Source organism: Sorex araneus, chromosome 9 (genome assembly GCF_027595985.1).
Source record: "Sorex araneus isolate mSorAra2 chromosome 9, mSorAra2.pri, whole genome shotgun sequence".
NCBI lineage: Eukaryota > Metazoa > Chordata > Mammalia > Eulipotyphla > Soricidae > Sorex > Sorex araneus.
Window position 1 is genome coordinate 35,727,759 of NC_073310.1, and position 18,867 is coordinate 35,746,625.

The window sequence follows — 18,867 nt, forward strand, 5'->3', positions numbered from 1 at the left end:
TTTATATATCTACTAACCCCCTCTCTTCCATTTCCTCCCTCAAATAAAGTATTTCTTTGCTGAACTTTAGTCTAGTTGATCTATTAAAAGGTGCAACAGTGGTGTTGAAATCTCCAAATACTATTGTGTTGCTACCAATTTTTTCTCCAAGTCTAATAACTGTTGCTTTAATTATTTTGCTGGTCCCTATTAGGTGCAAGTATGTTTCTGATATACAGATCCCTTGGTAATTCAGAAACGACCTGCCCTGTCTCTTATAACCTTCTTCTGTCTGATGTCGCTGGCCTCTGATAATATTATGGCCACTCTGCTCTTTTTGAGGATGCTGTTTGCTTGAAGGATTGTTTTCCAGTTTTTGACTCTGAATCTGTGTTTGTTCTGACTGCTCAAATTTATTTCTTTCAGGTAGTAAAGTGTTGGGTTCAATTTTCTAATCCATTCTGCACTCTCTGTTTCTTAATTGGTGTATTTAGCCCACTGACATTGATAGACATGATTGTGATGGGATTTTATATCATATTCTGCAGAGGTTTGGTATGTTTGTGGAGCTTGTCTTATCTTAAGGTAGCTGATTAGTTATGGGTTTTAGTCTGTTTATCTGTGAGGTTCTGTATCGTTCCTTCAAATTTGAACAGGAGTGTGGCTGGGTAAAATATTTTTGGTGAGACGTTCATTTCATTGAGTTTTTGCCCACTGTATTCCACTATTGCCTTTGGGCCTGAAGAGTTTTATTAGATAAATTGGCTGTAAACCTTAGGGATGCTCCTTTATGAGCAATTCCCTTCTTTGATCTTGCTGCTTTTAGTATTCTTTCTTTATCTATCATTTTTGTTATTCTGATTAAGATGTGTCTTGGAGTATTTTTATTTGGATTTCTTTTAGCAGGTACCCTTCAGGCTTCCTGGATCATAGTACACGAACTCTACAGTTCTAAGAATGTCTCAGCAATGATGGCTTTGACAGTTGCTTCTTCATGAGGGTTTTCCTCCTATCCCTCTGGAACTCCAATGATTCTTATATTATTCTTCTTGGCATCATCCCAATTTTCTCTTGATATGTGCTGTCTTATTCTGAGGCTCTTTTTCATCTTCTTCTGTATTCTGGAGATTCTCTGCACCTCATCTTGGAGCTCACTGATTCTGTACTCAGCAGCTGTTACTCTGGGGCTGAGGCCTTCCAGTGAATTTTTCATTTCACCCACCAGGTTTTTTAGGTCTGTCAATTCTGCTTGTATTTCATTAGTATTTTCCTCACTTTTGCTCTCATATCCTATTGTATTTTATTGGCAGTGCTTTCCATTGCTTCTTTGATCTCCTTATCCATCCTTAACAGCTCCATTTTAAATTCAAATCCATTCAAATTTAAATCCATTTATAATTTCTTATCAGAGAGGTTATATGTTCATTATTACTGTTTGGTTCGTCTGGGCTAGTGACTTCACTCACTAAGTCTGGTGATTAGAATTCTATGTTTCTTGACCATTGTGACCTTTTCTTTTTGGAATTATTCTTTGTGTAAATTATTTTTAAGTTATTCCTTCCTCTTCTGGTTTCTTTCTTACATATATAAATTCAGCAGATTTTTTTGTTTATTTAAAATCCTATTACTTTATTTGTTTATTATTGTTTGTAGTTTTTAAGGATTATTTATATATGTAGTAGCGTGTCATTTATAAATAGTTGTAGTTTTATAACTTACAAAACTATGCTAAATAATAGGAGTGGAAGTGGACATCCTTGTCTTATAAATGATCTTAGAGGGAAAGATTTGAGATTTTTACCTTTGAGTATAATTTTAGCAGTAGCTTTGTCATGTATGACTGTTACAAAGTTGACATATTTCTTATATACTTGTTTTGTGAGATTTTTTTAAATTATAAACGAATGTTGGTTATTTTTATTGAGTCATTATTGCTTACAAAGATTTTAATGACAAAATTTTGTTAATTCAATGTATTAACTACAAGTCTACCATCTCCATTGTTAGTGCAGAGTCAGAAATGAGCCTTGGGCACAGTTGGGTGTGGTTCCAAAACAAAACACAACAAAAAAACATTTGTTAACAAGAAAGTTAAGGAACACATTTGTCCTTAAGTTACTTATTTTATTTAGATGCAGTTTTGACTCCAATTTCAAGAAATCGTCAGAAAATCATGATTAAACCTATTTATCACTGCTCATCATGCTACCTGAGTTCCAAGCATCAGAGTCTGAAACTGGGATTAGCACCGACTCTCTTTCCTCTGGACGGGTCAGTCCTTCTGTACAGGTTTAGAAGATTGATAACCTTTGCCCAAGCACTGCTTAGATAAGTAGTAAGAAAGAATATTCATATATGTCTAGTCATTGTATTGAGGTATCATTAGCTATTAAAACATTGATCTCAGCAGTGAGCTGCATATTAATACCAAGGAATATTTATTTATGCAATTCTTAAGAGTTGTCATTGTGAGAATAAAACAAAAAATAAGCCACAATAGTCTAATTTATAATATTTATATTGGGGGACAGATAGAAAGTATAGGGGTTTAGCTGTCTGTTCTGCATGCAGCCAACTCTGGTTTGCCAACCTGGCACTGTATATGATCCTTAACCACCACCAGGAATGATCCCTCCTTCAGATCTACAAGAAAGTCCTAAGAACAGCAAGGTGTATCTCGAAAATCACTCCCATGCATCTGGAATGGTTTACAATTCTTTATTACTTATATTGTAATAAAGGTCTAAATTTTTAATTTACCTCATATTTTTTACTTTATATTCAGGAAAAGATGGCTGGAAATTCAGTTTATAAAGCTTAATTTTACAGTTACACTCAGTATTAATGAGAAAGTCTCATTGAAATATATGTTATTTTATTTCTTAATTTATAAGTACAACACATAAACTCATCTAAAATGCAATTTCAAATAGATATTCAGCAACAGTTCTTGCTTTGATGAGCAGATAGCTTAATTAATTCAGTGGTGTTCAAGGACAATCATATATCTAAACAGATTAAAAATGTGCTCCTAAAACTCTAAATAACTATTAACAAATAGTGCTAAAGAATATTATAGTTCTAGTACAATTATAGTCTTAAATCTATCATTTAAAATTAATAAGCAGGGGGCTGGAGCAATAGCAAGCGGGTAGGGTGTTTGCCTTGCACACGGCTGACCTGGGTTTAACTCCCAGCATCCCATATGGTCCCCTGAGCAACACCAGGAATAATTCCTGAGTGCATGAGTGAATGAACCAGGAGCCAGGAGTAACCCCTGTGCATTACCAGGTGTGACCCAAAAAACAAACAAAAAATAAAATTAATAGGAATTATTGTACATAATTACAATTCTCTTGGAATTGAAAAATATGCCCATTCTCAATACTGTTTTGGCCAATAACTTCTACCATATCCCCTAGGTGAAGTTATTATTACTTCAAAATGCTTTTTTTACAATCTTCAGTGTATTTATTGATAGTTATCAAACTATCGAAAAAATAAAATTAAGTTTCAAATAAAAATTTCTTAGCTCCCTCTTACCATAGCCTGGCTCTGGATGGAAAGACGTGCACCTGGGACCTTGCAGGCTTTTCCCTCACACACCCCAGCCTGTAGCTCAGGGAGTTGCCCCATCTGATATCAGCTCTAATTCTCTAAACCCCAAGCCACACAGATGCGTTAATATTATGTGAGATTATTATTGAACACACTCTTCATGTTGAAGCCAGTGGATGCAGCAACCATACTTCACTGACTACATATAGTCATATATCTCAGTCAACCTAACAGAGTAATTAGTTTATTGTTTTTTTATTGAATCACCGTGAAATGCAGTTACAAAGCTTTAATGTTTGAGTTTCAGTCATACAATGATTGAACACCCATCCCTCCACCAGTGCACATTTTCCACCACCAATGTCCCCAGTATCCCTCCCTCCTCATCCCATCCTTCCCCCTCCCCTGATGGCAGATAACTTCTCTCTTACTCTCTCTCTACTTTTGGGCATTATAGTTTGAAATGCAGATATCTTATGTTAAAGGCCATCATGTTTGGTCCTTTATCTACTTCAAAGAGACTAGCTTAAACCCCCCTTGTCATCTAATTTTTTTTCCTTCATTAGTAATTTATTTTGATATTATGGACTGGAGCGATAGCACAGCAGATAGGGCATTTGCCTTGCATGTGGCCGACCCGGGTTCGATTTCTCCATCCTCTTCAGAGAGCCTGGCAAGCTACCAAGAGTATCCCACCCACACAGCAGAGCCTGGCAAGCCACCCATGACGTATTTGATATGCCAAAAATAGTAACAACAAGTCTCGCAATGGAGGTATTACTGGTGCCTGCTCGAGCAAATCGATGAACAGTGGGATGACAGTACTATAAGTGCCATTTTGATATTATAAAAACATGCATGTCTGATATGTTACTCCAATTAATTCAATTCATTGTGCTCAACCAATTATTTAGCTATATATAATAGTAAAATGGATTAACAAGAAATTATAAGATGTTTAAAAGACTAGCTTTTTACACTGTTCACAATAGCCAAAATCTGGAAACAATCCCAGTGCCCTAAAACAGAAGACTGGTTAAAGAAACTTTGGTACATCTATACAATGGAATACTATGCAGCTGTTAGGAGATATGAAGTCATGAAATTTGCTTATAAATGGATAGACATGGAGAGTATCATTCTAAGTGAAATGAGTCAGAAAGGGAGGGACAGACATAGAAGGACTGCACTCATTTGTGGAGTTTAGAATAACATTACATGAGGCTGACACCCAAGGACAGTAGATACCAGGTCCAGGAGGATTGCCCTACAGCTGGAAGACTGCTTCACGAGCAGAGGCAAGAAGGCAGATGGAATAGAGAAGGGATCACTAAGACAATGATGGCTTTTGGAGGAACCAGTTGGGATGGGAGATGCATGTGAAAGTAGATAATGGACCAAACATGATGACCTCTCAGTGTCTGTGTTGCAAGCCATATTGCCCAAAAGTAGAGAGAGAGTATGGGGAATATTGTCTGCCTTGGAGGCAGGGGGAAGATGGGAAAAGGGGGGTAAAACTGGGATGTCAGTGGTGGGGTATGTGCACTGGTGGAGGGATGGGTTTTTTATCATTGTGAGATTGTAACCAAAACATGAAAGCTTGTAACTGTCTCACAGTGATTCAATAACATTTTTTTTTAAAAGACCAGCTTTTTAAAATTTAACCATCATTTCATGTTTGATTGTTTTTGCAAATGCAGAAGATTCTGGTTCCATACATGTGGGGTTATACTCTAGCCATGTATATTTTAAAATGTATTTCTAGTATATTTTGCTATGCACCCTCAAAAACCACTTATTTCTCAAGTAAATATTGCCGTTATTTATGTATCATCAATATACACTGCTGTGAATATTACCTCTTTGTTCTCAGTAGTAATGGAATAAATGACTTTTTAAGTATTTCAAAGACAAACTGTTGATCAGCAAAAAAAGTTTTAGAAAGTTTTGTAACTATACCTTTGTATAAATGGGGCAAAACATGCCAGAAGGCTTTTTATTTTAATCTCTGACATAAAACATAACACAGATTGTCTTCACAGAGGCTATATACAAGTCATGGATGTATTACTAGAGGGTAATTTTGCCTTAGATTCCTTATCTGTAAAATGGGGGTTAAAATGGTACTTACATCATAGTGTTTCATATTTAATAAGATAATTCTTATAATTTTGCCAATTAGTAATAATTACAAAAATGTGAGATATTACTACTGTCACTCTGAGTTCTGATATTACTTCCATGACTGTTACCGGAATCCTGCTTTAGCCAATTAACTGTATACACACTTCAGAAAGTCTCAGAAAATAAGACAAAAGAACAATATTAATTACACATAAATGTATTAACCCCCAAATATGTTTCACTGTGGGCTGGAGTGATAGCACAGCAGGTAGGGCATTTGCCTTGCACGCAACTGACTGGGGTTCGATTCTCAGCATCCCATATGGTCCCCCAAGCACCGCCAGGAGTAATTCCTGAGTGCAGAGCCAGGAGTAACCCCTGATCATCACCAGGTGTGACCCAAAAAGAAAAAAAAATATGTTTCACTGTTTGTTTTCTTAATAGTATCAGCAGCAGTGTTTTTTGCATAACTTACTATTCAGAACACATGAAAATATATCCTAACATGGTCTCCAATATACCATAAAATATATCATTTATATATAAATTATATACAAGGGTGAATTCTTCCATTTTCACCAGTTGGCTTAATCTTAAATAACTACTAGCAGTCAATTCTATTTATCCAATAACTTTAAATAAGATTTGGTTCAATTACTTGAGAAAATATTACTAAAATGCCTTCCAATATTTACTCTCAACATAAAATACTCCCAACTTGATCTTGTATGAGTCAAATGTAAAAGGGCTAAGCAGCTGTAATAATTAAGTGATTGTTTGCATTATTACATCAACATTACTTCTCAAAAAAAGAGTGCATTTAGGTTTTGTTTGGTTTGTTTTAGTAAAACATTTGGCAGTACTTAGGACTGATTTTTGGCTCTGTCCTCGAGGATCATTTCTAGCAGGGCTTGCGAGCCATGTGGGATGCCAGGAATATAACCTGGATCAGCTGCTTGAAAAGCAATCATCCCACCCACTATATTATTGCTCCAACATCCTCGAGAGTATAATTTCTATCCATATTCATCATTTTCATATCTGCCAAATATATTTTGACACTCATCAAATAATTGTCCTTATACATATAAAAATAGACAAATTGAATTTTCTTTTCTCAGTATCTTACAATATACACATGTTTCCAGAATGACTCTGGAGAGCATTTATAAATTTCTAGATCATTTGACCACTCACATGAAAAACTGAGCTTAAGTTAAAGACGAGTTCAGTTCACTGAAAATTATATGTAGAATTTTCCAGGATATAGAAGTTTTACTTGAGTAAAATGTAGATTTTTTTTCACTTAGAAAATTAGTCTTAAAACAATAGTATTTTATTAACTTAGACTTTTTTACTTAATGGGGTTGAAAAAATTCTATTTATAAGAACAGATGAGTTTCCAATACTTTTTATATTCACATATAATTGCGTGATTTCCTTTTACTTTATTTCAGATAAATGGTCAGTGTCTGGGATTTGAGGTTTTTATCTCCATTATTCCCATAACTCTATTTTGTTAAGACACTGGTTTTTTAAATTGATTTTCAAAACCTGCATTAAACGTGGCCAATATCAAGTAAAGTAACAATAAAAATTACCTGTAGAGGTTGGAATATCTGTTTTATGAATCTATATTATGAATAAATCTATAAAATTGCAATTTTCTTTAGAAAGTTTCAAAAAACGTAGTTACTGTTTCCTTAACTAGTCTTCCTGTTCTTTTCTCATCTCTTATACTTCTTTATTCTCTCATATTCTATCTTTCTGTTTTTGGTGGGTGGTGAGGGTGTAAAGGCATACTCTGCTGTGCTCAGGACTTAACTTTGGCTCTATGCTGAAAGATTACTCCTGGCAGTGCTCTGGGACCATTTTTCAGTGCCGGGGATTAACCTGCATCGACCATGTATAAATCTTAACCCCTATACTATCTCTCTGGCCCACTTGTCTATTGTGCACATTTTCATTCTACTTAGCTAAATGGAGATTGCAAATTAATTCAACTCCACGGAAGTCATACAAAAGGAAAATGACTGGGAGAAAGAATAATTGGATAACAAATTTCCGTTATGCATTTGCTAATTTAAAATGGCAGCTATACAGATTTCCCTACTTTTCTGAGATGCTAATATCAGAAAAAAAAAAAGTAGAGAATTTACCTACTTTTCTGATATGTTGATAAGCATCCTTAGACTTATTTTCGTTGCTTTGGTTCATTAAACTTGAGTTCAATTTTTAGTATCTTTATAGAAACTCAATAGGATCTGAGGAAAATACATTCTTTTTTTAAAAAATGTTGCTTATTTTCCATTGATTCCTTAGTTACATGGTCATATGTTTCAGAAAGCCAAACCAAAATGCATCAGATAAATATGTTGATAAGAAAAATTTAAATCAATTCAGCAGCTGTTTTTAGTCTTGATTATATTTATTGTTACATATTTATTGTTATGTATTTATTGATTATATATATTGATTATATAGGAATGTTTTCATAGTAGGGGGAGTTTGTTCTTTTGCTTGCAATACTTAAATGCCACAGTTTCCTTTTCATCTCCCCAGGATGGAGGATAATTTTTCTGTCATGTTAACATCTTTTCCTCCTCAGCAAATATTTTTTAACCTGAAATTACCAATATAATTTATGAGTCCAGTATGGCTTAATCTGTTTATTTTTTCTAGGGCAACTAATTGCTTAATCATTGCAGATATTATAACATTTTTTTAAAGTGGGGTGTGACCACTATGTAAAGCTCTTTAAAAGCTTTTTGAAATTGCAAAGGAGTGCAATAATTTGTTGATGCAATATTGGCATTTAATATAAATCTCTTTTATAAGTTTCTTTACTTACATTTTTATGGAATCATAGTGAGATACACAGTTACAAGGTTATTCATGATTGGATTTCAGTTATATAATATTCCAACACCTATCCCTTCACCAGCGTATATATTCCACCACCAATGTCCCCAGTTACCCTCCTGCCCTGTTCCTCCTGCCTTTATGGCACTTCCCCCGTCCTCTCTCTCTCTCTCTCTTTTTGGGCACTATAGTTTACAATACAAATGCTGAAAGATTATCATATATATACCTTTACTTGGGCTGGAGTGATAGCACAGTAGGTAGGGCATTTGCCTTGCATGCGGCCGACCCGGGTTCGATTCCTCTGTCTCTCTAGGAGAGCCCGGCAAGCTACCGAGAGTATCCCGCCCACACGGCAGAGCCTGGCAAGCTACCTGTAGAGTATTTGATATGTCAAAAACAGTAACAACAAGTCTCACAATGGAGACGTTACTGGTGCTCGCTTGAGCAAATCGAGGAACAATGGGATGACAGTGTTTCAGTGCTACCTTTATTTACTTTCAATACTCAGTTCTTGTCCACAGTGAGTGAGCCAAAACAAAGCTCTTTGTAGCTTTTTAGCACAACAACCTTGATCCCCAAACAGCTATACAATAATGTTCTATATAATTACCTATTGGTATCTCATCTTTAACCTTTTTTTCAAATATACCGAAGTTGTCTATAGGACTGAGAAAAGAAAATTCCTAAGCACAAGAAATGCACAAAATTCCTAGATCTGGCATTTAAAGTTTGAAAATTTTTTTTTCAGTATAGCTTTTTTAATTACCAAGTGACAGTAATCATATTGATCTGCTTCTTCAGTAATGGTTGAAGTCACTGTGTAGCAGCCCTTCAATTGATTAATTAGTGCTCTTCCAAGGAAAAGTAAATAGCAGTGAAAGCACTCAGTAAAAACCATTCAATTTATTTAGAGAAGAAATGTTCCTTCATATTTAAGGAGAAAAAAATGAATATGTCCTCCTTCTAGTATTTCCCGCTTTTTCACTTGGTGATGTTAGTCTTTGTAAATTCTGAATTAATTTTATGTAAGTTTCAGAGAAGAATTTAACTTGCAATTCTAACTTATTTGTTGAATAAATGTCTTTTTCTTATTAATTGGATTAATTATATATTAAACTACTCTAAATATTTTACTTCTACATATGCAAGAACAAGACTTTAAAATATGCAGATGATAATGTTCACTCCACTGCAGAGATTGAGCACTTGTATGTTGAACTATTATAATTGTTCAGCAGCCAGAACAGGAATGGATTCTTCCCCTCACAATGACAGCTCTGACTCTGTGTGTGGTTGAACCTCAGTCCTCTTCATCTTGATTCATCAAGGACCACAAAGATGTATCTAATAGCCCTTGATAAGAGTTTATAATAAAATTCTTCGTGTATTATTGGTGTACTAGTTCTAGAAGGGTCCATAAACACTATAAAGACAAGAGAAAGGAATCTGCTAAGACAGATAAAACCTGAAAAGAGTATACTTGTTTTTTTTGTTGTTGTTGTTTTGTTTTTGCTTTTTGGGTCACACCTGGCAATGCACAGTGGTCAGTCCTGGCTGTGCATTCAGGAATTACCCCTGGCCGTGCTCAGGGGACCATATGGGATACTGGGAATCGAACCCGGGTTGGCCACGTGCAAGACAAACGCCCTACCCACTGTGCTATCACTCCAGTCCCCTTGAGTGATAGGTCCCCTTGAGCCTAGAGTCCAGGTCACACCCTTAAGACTCACCCTGCTGGTACCAGATAAATTCCTCATCAGCTGACCTCCACTACCCAACCGCCACCACACTCCAGGCCACTTTCCAGACTGTGCGGCCGCACATCATAAACACTTCCTACTCATTTTCCATCATTACCGCACCATATTTGATGGGGTTCAAATATGGTGTGAACCATAGGAACACCTGTAATTGCGATTGGAGGCCTCCCTAAAAGCCTCCATCCTTCTTGGAGAGCCCGGCAAGCTACCAAGAATATCCCACCCGCATGGCAAACCTGGCAAGCTACCCATGGTGTATTCAATATGCCAAAAACAGTAACAACAATGGTCCTCATTCCCCTGACCCTGAAAGAGCCCCCAATATGGCAGCATTAAGAAGGACGAACAAAGAGAGGCTGATAAAATCTCATAGGCTGCCAAAATGAAGAAGGACTAAAATGACTGTTTGCACTTCTAACGCACATACGCTGACATCAGAAACATCCATCAAGGACCTGATGGTGCCAGTGCAGAAAATCAAATATGACGTCATTGGATTGACCAAAACTAGAAGGCATTAAAGACATCAGGTCATTTTTGACACCGGAGAAGAATTGTTCCTCAGAACATGAGACAGTAGAGGCATCGGTGGTGTTGGTGTCCTTGTAAACACGAACTTGGCATGAGCATTGATTCGTTTGAATGCCTAACAACCTGAATCAGACTCTTACGTTTGAATAGATGTGGCTCATTGCCAGCAGTTTCTATCTTCGTCATCAACACACCAATATCCAATTACAATGAAGAAGAAATTGAGAAGTTTTACATGGAGCTGGAGAAGTTCTATAAAGAAGACCACATCTTCTACAAGGTCATTGTCAGTAATTTTTTTTTTTTTGCTTTTTCGGTCACACCCAGCGATGCTCAGGGGTTACTCCTGGCTCTGCACTCAGGAATTGCTCCTGGCAGTGCTTGAGGGACCATATGGGATGCCGGGGATCGAACCCGGGTCGGCCGCGTGTAAGGCAAACGCCCTACCCGCTGTGCTATCACTCCGGCCCTAAGTTGGTAATTTTAATGCCAAGATTGGACCTAGAAGGTCACCCGAAGAACTCCACTTCAGGACCCACGGCTTAGAATGGAGCAAACAGGGTGAGAGACTGTTTGAGTTCATCATGTTGACCAAGACCATCCATGGTAACTCGTAGTTCCAGAAGCCTAAATCTAAACGTTGGACTTCAATCATGCGTGAGGCTCAGCCTGAGCATCCGGAAAGCAGCCTGAAGTGTGGCAGTGGTTGGGTAGTGGAGGTCAGTCAATGAGGAATTTATCTGGCATGGGAGTTTCATGGTGAACAGTTCCAAAATGAAACTGACCACATCATATTCAATCGACAGTTTTGCCTGACCGATGTCACTGGTGTCCCAAAATTCCAAATGGGATCAGACCACCATCTCCTTCATGCAAAATTCTACTTTACAGAGTGGGGAGAAAGGTCTGCAAAGTTTAACAGTTTAACAAGAGAACTCCCAGAATGACCACCTACTGGGAGCTCTTTGGCACTACTACAGCAATATGGGAAGATGCTATCATTGACAACATCGATGAGGAATACATCATGAACAAACATGGTTCAGCAGCTCCATGTTTGTGTGAGAATAGAGAGAGAGAGAGAGAGAGAGAGAGAGAGAGAGAGAGAGAGAGAGCCACAAAAACTCTCCTGTCCTCGGAAACTCTCGAGCTCATTTGTCAATGTGGGTTTAGCACAAGCCTCAAGCAATCAGAAGCTAACATCTGAGCTTGCAAAGCTGTGCACAGAAGCAGTAAAGGAAGACCTCAAAGAGAGAAGAGCAGCAGTGTTGGCCAATGCGGCAGAAGCCAGGAAAAGTATTCGCAACACCCACCTGTCCTTAGCCAACTATAAGACCAAGATGACTGCCCTCCAATGTCCTGATGATCTTCCAGAAGGGCAATAGAAAAGGTTACCCATGCCTTCTACTTGGATCTCTTTGATAGCAATGTCCACCTGCCCACATACCAAATTCCACAGGAGGGATATGTTGTCCCTGGTTCTCCCTTCTGAAATCCGTCGGAAAAGTCATTTTGTTGGTAAACAAGCGTACAGCACATGGTCCAGACAAGGTCAGACCTGAACACCTGAATAATATGCCACCAGCTCTTATCAATACACTGGCTCGGCTCTTCACACACTACCTGTCTGAATCCAAGATTCCATCCAAATGGAACTGTTCTGTTGTACAAAAAGGGAGACATCCATAACATTGGCAACTATTGCCCGATCTTCCTGTTGTCCATCATCTACAAGTTAGTCACTCGAGTCATCCTGAATGGTATTGGCAGAATACTAGATGAAGGACAACCATGCGAGCAAGCCAGGTTCTGAAAAGGATTCAGCACAATCGACCATATTCACATGGTGACCAAGCTTAATAAGGTTTCGCAAGAGTTCAAGATGCTACTCTGTCTAACGTTCATTGATTTAAAGAAGGCCTTTGATTCTGTTGAGACTGAAGTGGTCATTGAGCCCTAGCCAAACAGGGCATTCACACAGTACATCAGAATCCTCCGTGAGCTGTATTGCGGATTCACCACCAGGATCTCACCATTCTACAAAGAAGTGATCATCGACATAAAGAGAGGGGGTTTGGCAGGGCGACACCATATCACCGAAACTCTTCAGTGCCACCCTCAAGAACATCATGTGATGACTGTAATAGGAAGGAATGGGAGTGAAGATAGACGGTAGACAACTACACCACCTCCACTTCACTGATGACATCATTCTAATAACACCACATATGAGCCAAGTGGCATGAATGCTGGCCAACTTTGACGGTGAGTGTGGAAAAGTTGGACTAGAGCTGAATCTCACGAAGACAATGTTTATTAGAAATGGACTAGTTCCTAATGTTCTGTTTGCCCTCAACTAAACAAACATCTTCAAATGCAGCAGTTATGTGTACCTAGGCCGAGAACTCAACATGACAAACGACCTGGCACCTGAACTGCACAGGAGGAACAGAGCAGAGCAATGTGGAATGCCTTCAAAAACATCAAAGAAGTGGCTAAGAGAATGAAGAAACTCCAGCTCTGGGCATATCTTATCGACTTCACCATTCTTCTGCACTAACATATGCCTCAGAGAGCTGGGCACTATGAAAACAGGATGAGAACGCTATTCGGGTATCCCAAAGAGGAATTGAAAGAGCTATGCTTGGAATATCACATTTCACTCAAGTGAGAAAAGGAATCCGGAATTCTGACCTCTGTTGAGGATCATGAATCAGGGAAAGCTGTCTCATTTGCCAAGGTGTCAAAAATCAGATGGGCCCAACATGTAAAGCGACTTAGAGATGACAGCTGGACTAGAGCTGTTACCAGCTGGATTCCACAGGACGTCAAAGGAACGTGTGGCCGCCCACCTACAAGATGATCAGATTTCTTCGTCAAGACCCTAAATGAATGGTTTGAGACTCTTTGTGTTCCTGGAGCAAGCAGATGTGATTGGGCTACATTAGCATGTGACAGGGACGAATGGAGACGTTACTGGCACCAGCTTGAGCAAAGTGATGAACAACAGGATGACAAGTAAAGTATGGAGGAAAGTATGACATATATCATATAAAAGCGTAAGAACAGTTTGCTCTGCTCTCTGACACGAAGTATCCATCTTTTAACAAAAGGAATTATTGAACAAGTCAATATATTAAAAAGAAGGAGTAGGAATCATCAGAGAGATGCAGATCAAAACAACCACAAGATACCACCTCACACCACAGAGACTAGCACACATCCAAAAGAACAAAAGCAAACGCTGTTGGAGAGGATGTGGCGAGAAAGGGACCCTTCTACACTGCTGGTGGGAATGCCGACTGGTTCAGCCCTTCTGGAAAACAATATGGACGATTCTCAAAAAATTAGAAATTGAGCTCCCATTTGATCCAGCAATACCACTGCTGGGAATATATCCCAGAGAGGCAAAAAAGTATAATGGAAAAGGCATCTGCACATGTATGTTCATCGCAGCACTATTTACAATAGCCAGAATCTGGAAAAAACCCGAATGCCCTAGAACGGATGACTGGCTGAGGAAACTTTGGTACATCTATACAATGGAATACTATGCAGCTGTTAGAAAAAAGGAGGTCACAAATTTTTTATTTAAGTGGATGGGCATGAAAAGTTTCATGCTAAGTGAAATGAGTCAGAAAGAGAGACAGACATAGAAAGATTGCACTCATCTATGACATATAGAATAACAGAGTGGGAGACTAACACCCAAGAATTGTAGAAACAACTACCAGGAGGTTGACTCCATGGCTAGGAGGCTGGCCTCACATTCTGGGGAAAGGGCAACTCAGAGAAGGGATCACCAACTATAATGTAGTCGAAGGCCATGTGGGAGAAGGGAGTTGCTGGCTGAATGAGGGCTAGAGACTGAGCACAGTGGCCACTCAACACCTTTATTGCAAACCACAATAGCTAATTAGAGGGAGAGAACAGAAGGGAATGCCCTGCCACAGTGACAGGGTGGGGTGGGGGGAGATGGGATTGGGGAGGATGGGAGGGATGCTGGGTTTACTGGTGGTGGAGTATGGGCACTGGTGAAGGGATGGGTTCCCGAACTTTGTATGGGGGAAGCATAAGCACAGATGTGTATAAATCTGTAACTGTACCCTCATGGTGATTCATTAATTAAAAATAAATAAATTTATTAAAAAAATAAAATAAAATAAAATTCTAAAATAAAAAAAGAAGGAGTAGGGAAAAGGAATAAAAAAAACTTATATAATTGACTCATTGTGTAAAGAACTTTAACACCATTGTTACTATCATTATTATTATTAATTATTATTATTATTGTTTTGGACTGGAGCTATAGCACAGTGGTTAGGGTGTTTGCCTTGCACGTGGCCAACCCAGATTCTATTCCTCTGTCCCTCTCAGAGAACCCAGCAAGCTGTCGAGAGTATCCCACCCGCATGACAGAGCTTGGCGAGCTGCCCATGGTGTATTTAATATGCCAAAAACAGTAACAAGTCTCACTATGGAGACATTACTGGAGCCCACTCGAGTAAATCAATGAACAATGGGATGACAGTGCTATTATTATATTAATTACTTTAATAAAAAAGTAGCACCCCCCTCCAAGCACCTAACCAGGAGTAGCTCCAGCACTGAATATGACCCCAGAACAAACAAAATAAAAACACCAAGATTGTTAGACTTGATGGAACAAGAATCTCTGCTATATATTCTTTACATGAAACTATTTGGTATAAATATACAAATAGTTTAAAATCAAAAATGACATAAATTGTTTACAGTGCTACAATTAATTAGAAGAAAATCATTGTATAATAAATAATATCAAAAGGTAGGCTTTAGAAAAAGACAAAACAGAAAAATTACATAATGAATTAGCAACAATAATATTAGCAATATACAGAGAAAGACACACATCCACATTTTAACTAAAGTCTTCAACATCCATCCATATTATTGCAATTATTGTTAACTCAAACAAAAAAATCAGTTAGGATATGGAAACCTATAAGGAAAGGCATTGTAAACAACTTGCTCTAATGATATAGCTTAGAGAATAGTATATTTCTAAATAATACAGGAAAGAAATTCAATCTTCTGCTGAGGAGGCATTCTCAAGTTTTCACGTTAAACATGCAGACTCAAAGTAAAAAAATTAGAAGACATTATAGGCAAATGGTACCTTTAATATACAGGGGCAGACATACTTACATCAGAAAAAAAATGATTTCAAACAAAAATGGAAATAATTAACAGGGCTGACCTTAATATATTAAGGTCAGACATTAAGGGAATACTCCATCAAAAAACAATCATTAAAAAAGTATAACAAATGAAAGACCATCAAAATACACAAGCAACTATTAGCAGGATTGAATGAAGACAGGATAGCAATACAATGGAAGTAGAACATTTTAAATACAATCTCTCAGCCATACAAAGGACCAATACTCATAAATAAAACATTAAAAGAGTTTGGTTAAATAGACCTTTACAAAGTTGTTTAAAAGTCAAATACAGGTGGTCTCTGGGACAGGGTGCTGAGCAAAAAGCCAGGGAACTGGAAACTCTCTTTGGTGATGGTGCCCACCTGAGCACCTAGGCCACAGGGGACCCCTGCAGTTTTACAGAAGCAGAACTCTAATCCAGAACCAGCACCAACCACCAACCGGTACAGTAGCGGCAGGGGGCATGGCCTCGGGGGCTGTCACAGTTATTTTTCCTTTTTATAGCACTTTATACATTCTCTGTTACACATTCTCCATCCCTCTTGGAGAGCCCAGTAAGCTACCAAGAGTATCCTACCCGTGTGGAAGAGCCTGGCAAGCTCACCGTGGTGTATTTGATACGCCAAAAACAGTAACAATAATAGGTCTCATTCTTTGATCCTGAAAGAACCTCCAATTGTTGGGAAAGATGAGTAAGGAGAGATGGCTGTGGAGGTCCCGTCCGGTCCAGCAGGGAGGACCCTTCGTGGGGCTGGGGAGGGGACGCAGCTGAACAAACAGACGCAGAGCCAGAAAGCAGCAAGAAAGAGGAAGAGAGAGAGAGTTTATTCTACTGGCAGTTGTAGTACTTGTACCTCTGCTGGGAGGAGGTGCTATGGTATAGTGCCTGGACCCCCATACAAACAGTAGTAAAATGCAGATCATGACATATCCATTTGTCAGGCATGGGCATAGGCTAGTGAGAAACAAATGGTTTCTTACTATAGTGAGAAATGATAAGATCAGTAAGATCAGTAGTGGCAACCTTGCTACAGGGAATTTAAGCAAGCCTCTGTTTGATCAGAAGATAAGAGCCAGGCTCTGTTTTACTAAGAGATAAGAGTCAGGCTTGGAAAGTGGCTCCCTACAAGATGGCTAAAATCTCAGGACTGGCAGGAATGGAAAAGTTACTGGTGCCCACTCGAGCAAATCCATGAACAATGGGATAACAGTGATACAGTGATAGTGCTTTCGACTCATATCTCAAACTCTATTACCTAATTCTTATGAGAATTGCGAGAATTAGGATAGCCTGGCTATCCCAAACACATTAGACCAATAGTCCACTAGCCTATTCCAATTAAAATACTCCCAAAGCTCACCAAAATGATGGTGAACACAAGAGCCTGAACAAGCCTAATATAAAAGAACACAGTCCCTGAAGCTGCACTAAAAGCCCCACATAAGTCACAGAGGAGCACCTAAGAGGAAGTTAGTTTTTTTTTTTCTTTTTGGCTCACACCCGGCAATGCACAGGAGTTACTCCTGGCTCTGCACTCAGGAATTACTCCTGGCAGTGCTGGGGGACCATATGGAATGCTGGGAATCGAACCTGGGTCAACCCTGTGAAAGGCAAATGCCCTACCTGCTGTGCTATTGCTCCAGTCCCGAAGTTAGTATTCTTGATGGGGAAAAAGGAGTTCACCATCCACAGAGTTCATCCAAATTCCTCCCTCGCAGTGAGTGGGGGACACAGTGAACTGGAGAGATTCACCTGCATGCTACTACAGCAACATGAAGTAACAGCGCAGATCCCCACCATGAAGAATGAATGAATAAAAGGGCCCAAAAGCCTCAACAGGGAATACCCACAAATCCAATAAAGATTTCAGAGATGAAATCTTGAGGATGTTCAATGAACTCAAAGAAATGGTGGAACAGGCATCCAGTAAATTAAAGGAGGATATGAAAGAAACAGTGGAACAGACAGTCAATAAAATACAGTAGGAAATGAGAGCAGGAATAAAGCTACAAACAGAAGTGTCATTAATAAAGGGACAGGTAGATGAAATTAAAAACTCAATGATCCCCTCAACAAAAGAATGACAGCAGCTGAAGACAGAATCAGTGAGCTTGAAGATGAGCTGCAGGAAGCATACAGACAACAACAAAAAATGAAAAAATACCTCAAAAGAGCTCCAGGGTAAATAAGAGATCTAGGGGATGAATTCAAGAGGATCAATATAAGAATCATAGGAGTAACAGAAGGGCAGGGAAGCAACCCAGTGAAGTAGCAACAGCTATAGATATCGTTGCTGAGAAGTTCCTCGAGCTGGGGAATACAGGCATCCAGATCCAAGAAGCCCAAAAGGTACCAGCTAAAAAGTCAAATACATATTCTTCTCAAATGCACATAGCACAATCTTCATGACAGACCACATACTGAGAAACACAAAGAAAAGTATCAGTAAAATTTGAAGGTCAAAATAAATCAAAGACCTTGAGATCAAACCTGGATCCATAAAGCACAGAGAGAAAAATACAGTCAGAATGCTCCAAGATCTAGAATTCAAAGGATTTTTTAGTGATGCAATAGCATTACCAAAGACTACAAAATCAAAAATTTAAAAGGAGGAAAACATCAAACTAAAAAGTTTCTGCTTGTCCAAAAAAGGCTAAAACTAAAAGGCAGCTAAGTGGGAAAATAGAATTTGCATTCAACACATCAGTTGTTGTGTTGATATCCAGGATTTATAAAGTACTCACAAAGGTCAACAAAAATATCTTAAAATTATCAAAAATTGGGGAGAGGAAATGAATAGTGACTTCTCTAGGAAGACTAATGAACGTTCAACAGGGACATAAAA

General features: G+C 38.4%; 1 protein-coding gene across 1 annotated transcript in view; it reads left to right on the plus strand.

Moving 5' to 3' along the window:
- The window catches only part of PLD5 (phospholipase D family member 5), a 393,721-nt gene that overhangs the window by 314,040 nt on the left and 60,814 nt on the right, over positions 1-18,867 (plus strand). The window lies entirely within an intron of this gene.